Consider the following 4,963-nt stretch of genomic DNA (forward strand, 5'->3'; position numbering starts at 1 on the left):
GGCGGTCTACGATGCAAAGGTGAAGGAGGCCAAAGAGGAGGCTGAAAGGCTGAAGGCACGTGAAAATGACGAGCTTTCCTCTGGGCCGGCCACCGAAGATGATCTTTGCTCTTCCGATGGTGGGCAGCAACAAGCGTAGGGAGACGGGCGGTCGTCACCAGACTCACCCAGCGTCTCGGATAGCTTTAGCTGTTCGGGGGCCAACTATTGAGCCTTTCCTCCCTGCCATCTTTTGGCGCTTCAAATGTCATGTCTGCAACCTTTTGCTTTTCTTTTCCTTGTTTTTGTAAAACTTTGGTAGGTTGCGTTTTGGCTTATCCCTATGGGGACGGCCGTCGTCTGTATCCTTCTCATTTGTTAACTGTTATCATTTTTAATAAGAGTTTGCTTATTTTGCCTCTGGCTTGGCCGAGGTCTTCTCTTGTCTTCTTGCGTTATTAATTGAGCGCTTTTCTCATCTTTACCTTCGGCTTGGCCGAGGTAGCTAGAATGCGTATCTCAACTGCGTTTAACGTCTTTTTCTTGAACATGTTAGCATGTTGGTCGCTTCCTCTTTCACTCTCGGTCTAGCTGAGGCGTCGGAATTGCGCTTCCCAACCGCCGTTGTGAACATGTTAGCGTATCGACCGTTGTGTCCTCTGCCAGGCCTTCGGTTGGCCGAGGCGACTAGAGGTTACGGCGCGACAGCGTATGTTAGCGTATCGACCGTTGTGTCCCCTGCCAGGCCTTCGGTGGGCCGAGGCGACTAGAGGTTACGGCGCGACAGCGTATGTTAGCGTATCGACCGTTGTGTCCCCTGCCAGGCCTTCGGTGGGCCGAGGCGACTAGGGGTTACGGCGCGACAGCGTTCGTTAGCGTATCGACCGTTGTGTCCCCTGCCAGGCCTTCGGTGGGCCGAGGCGACTAGGGGTTACGGCGCGACAGCGTTTGTTAGCGTATCGACCGTTGTGTCCCCTGCCAGGCCTTCGGTGGGCCGAGGCGACTAGGGGTTACGGCGCGACAGCGTTCGTATCTGTCAACTGCGCTGGTAGTGACTGCCGTGGCGTCTACTTCTTGGGGTGACTGCCCGGCTTGGGCCGTGGCGTCTACCTCGATATGACTGCGGAGGGGATAAACACTTTGATGGAAAAATTGGGTGGTTCTTCATTATATGTAAACATGCGTTGGGGTGCCAACAATTGTTTTGGACACCTCCGCCGCTACACAAAGTATTTCCTGAGATTGTCAGTGTTCCAATGGCTCATCAAAGGCACACCCTCCATGTCAGTCAGCCGGTATGTACCCGGCCTCATTTCTTCAACCACTTTGTAGGGACCCTCCCAGTTGGCCGTTAGTTGCATCCATGAGGTCGCCCTCCTGTTGTAAGGATGGGCTTTTCCCCTTCTCTGACTTCTTTGCCACTCTGAGGGATTGCATGTTACACCCTCTGGCAGATATCTGGATGTTGACCACCTCGTCCTTCTCGTCCTTGGAGACGAGCCTCTGCGCTTCCCCCCGGTCCGTGACATACATCAGTGTCAGGGCCCGGATGGACATCACTGCGTCAGCCTCGCTCAGAGTGACTCGGCCTATGAGAACGTTGTAGGCGGACGAGCCGTCGATGACCATGAACTCAGCTAGGACATTCTTAGCCGCATCTCCCTCGCCGAACATCACTGGTAATCTGATCAACCCCAGGGGTACCAGGCCGGCCCCGGAAAAACTGTACAACGGATTGGTGCAGGGGCTCAAGTCTTCAACCTTTAGAACGAGGTTGAGAAAGCACTCCCTGAACATGATGTTCGTGTAGGCGCCTGTGTCTATCAGGCACCTCTTGACTAGGTGGTTGGATATGTCCAAGTGGACTACGAGCGGGTCGCTGTGAGGGGCGATGAATCCCTCGTAGTCCTTCTTCCCAATAGTCATATCGGGGACGTTGGAAGCGGGGATCGCTGTTTTGGGCACAAAATTGATGGCCTGATACAGCTCGTTCAGGTGCCGTTTGTGCCCATGAGCGGACCCACCGTTCTCGTTGCCCCCGATGACAACATGGATCACTCCTATCCGTTCAAAGACGGATTTCTTATTTGAACCGCTGGCCTCAGTCTTTTGGCCTTTGGCAACATACTTGCCGAGGCTCCCCTTCCGGATCAGCTCTTCAATGGCATTCTTCGAGATGCTGGCGGTTGTCGATAAGGTGACCGGTGTGGCCATGGTACTCACGATCGGCTCGTGTCACCGTCCCCCTTCGGCCTGGGGGCCTTTCCCACTTCGGCCCTCGTTCTTGCTCGGGCGAAGATTTCGGCGGCAGAGATACGACCGGGGGTGGCCATTGAACCGTTTCGGTAGTACGGTCCCGAACTCCCCGGCGCCCGCCGAGTTCTCGCTTCCCGGGCAGATCTGTCGACCGTGACCTATTATTGTCACGGCGTCCTTCGTCCGGGTTGTCCTCCCGGCGCTCTTTCTCTCGAGTGCCCGGCCTCGCTGGGCCTACCCGTGTTTTGTGATAGTCCTCCACCTTTATGGCTTGGTCGGCCATCTTCCCGGCGAGTCTAAGTTCAGCCGCCGCACTTGATGAGCTCGTTTTTAAGTCTCCTCTTGGGATGCCTTTCATCGGTCGAAGGCGCGATTCATTGTTCAGCTCACGAATCTGCTGAACCTTGGCGTCGAACCTCTTCACATAACTTCGGAGAGACTCGCCTCCCTCTTGTCTGATAGTCAGGAGGTATGATGTCTCAACGGTCCTCCTCTTATTGCAAGAATACTGGGCTAAAAATATGTCCCTTAGGTCGGTGTAACAGTATACCGACCCATCGGGTAGCCCCTTGTACCAACTTTGTGCCATCCCATGCAGAGTCGTAGGGAAGACTCGGCACCAAACCTCATCAGGCTGTTCCCACACCGACATGTGAGACTCGAAAGCCACGGCGTGGTCGGTTGGGTCGCCTTCTCCTTTGTAAGATATGGGTGGCAACTTTAGCTTGGGCGGCACCGGGACCTCTAGGACGTAGGCGCTGAGGGGCTGTCTGACCACGTGTTGAACGACACGCGGCGATCGGCTCCTCGCATCCCTAGTCCGGCTCCTCTCCCCGTGGCGGGAAGGGCTTCTTCTCCGACTCTGGTGAGTCGGGCTTCTTCTCCGACTCTGGTGAGTCGGACTTCTTCTCCGACTCTGGTGAGTCGGACTTCTTTCACTTCTCTGGGGCAGGCCTCGTCGGTGCTGCGGCGACACCGTCCTCCCGCGAGTGCGGGAAGGACTCAGGTCTACCACTAGCGCTCTGGGCTCCCCCGGCGTCTTGACAGGGCCAGCTTCTTGCAGTGCTCCGTTCAAGTCTCGTGGAGTCACATTCTGGGCCCTGGCCTCCTGGACGGGTTCCGCCGCTCTTGTCGGTGTGACAGTGTGAGCCGGCGTACTACCAATTAGGTCCCGGAGTAGCTTCAGTTTTGCTGCATCAACCACATGTCCCATGATGGTGACCTGGTCGGCGGGCAGCGGCGTATCTGGTATTATTGGCATCCCGTACTCCGGTTGAATTACCCGGCCGGTGGAGGGTCTGCGCAACTCCGACTGTGGACGGTATCATCTTGGTAGAATTCGGTTTCGTCAGTCACGAATACCTCTTGTTGTTTTGACATCTTCTTAGATTTTTGGGTGGGTTTTTGTTTTGTGTTTTTTTTTTTGTTTGGGAATGAATGTGACTAGCTTCTAGTATCTTCCCCACAGATGGCGCCAATTGTTCCGGGTGTAATTCCAGAGCAGTTATTTGTTACCACCCGTGCCTGTAGAAAGACGTCTTTGGTTGAATCCTCCTTGCTGTCTCCTGAAACGTTGAACAAACTGAGGGCTCGGCTTTGGACCGAGCGAACTCACTCCGACGCTCAAGTCAGTAAACTTAAAGAGAGAAGTTATTGTTACTTGGCGAAGTATATATTGTAGAGAGATAAGGAAGATATTACCAGATGAATAGTGATTCTTAGGTTAAAATGTGTATCCCTCCTCAATGAGAGTTGAGGAGTATTTATAGACTTTCACCTTTTGTCACGTAGTGGACAAGTGGCCAAGTGGCTAGCAGGTGGAAAGACTGATCTACCCTCGGCCGAGGGACCCATGGCAGGCCGGCGGGCCCTGTTGACTCGCCGCCGAGGGGTCTTGGATATGAGTTCGCGGATATGTGCCCCGGCTGGCTAGTTGTCCTAGCCGAGGCACAAGAGACAGACCGACAGGCGGCGTCGGCTAGGCTGTCTACGTCATTGACTTGCTTGTGGATATCTTTGACCTTGCTCAATGTGTTGACTCGGTCAGCGGGTGCAGAATATGCCCCATCACTTGTAAAGTAAGAAAAGTTTTTTATCATTTTGGTAAAAGGTCACATGTTGAATGTAGTAGCTGTAATACCCCGTATTTTTATATAATAAATTAAATGGATATTATTAAATATTATTTATTATACATTCTATATTACTAATTAGGTCGAGATAATAATTGAGTCGATAATTACATTAAGCTATCGTAAGTTATTTGAGACGGGTTTATAAGGAATTCGAAAGGTGAGCTAAACAATTAAACATCGACCCATTTGAGCTGGCCCAATAACATGTCCAGCCCAATAACTTTAACCCTAACCCTAACCCTAAACCTAAACCTAATAGTAACCCCCTCAACCCGCCTCCCTCTTCCCTCAGCCGCCTCCCTTCTTCATCAGCTTAGATCTCAGCCTTTCACGCAAAACGAGAGAGAGAGAGGGAGCGTGAGTGTTGACGGCACAGCAGGGAGGAGCTAGGGACTATTGTCGACGGTCGTGGGTGGCCGTGGTGGCTGTTGTGGTGGCGGCAAGGTAAGCATTCAACACCCTTCTCTGTTTTCATTGTTTATGTCGGGGTTTTTGGTGGTTGTTTCGTGTCTGATAGGGGCGTTTATGGTGGTTGTTGACGGGGTAGGGGAAATGGGTAGCATGTGACGAGTGTAGTGGTGGTGGTTAGGGTG

Source organism: Silene latifolia, chromosome 10 (genome assembly GCF_048544455.1).
Source record: "Silene latifolia isolate original U9 population chromosome 10, ASM4854445v1, whole genome shotgun sequence".
Classification (NCBI taxonomy): domain Eukaryota; kingdom Viridiplantae; phylum Streptophyta; class Magnoliopsida; order Caryophyllales; family Caryophyllaceae; genus Silene; species Silene latifolia.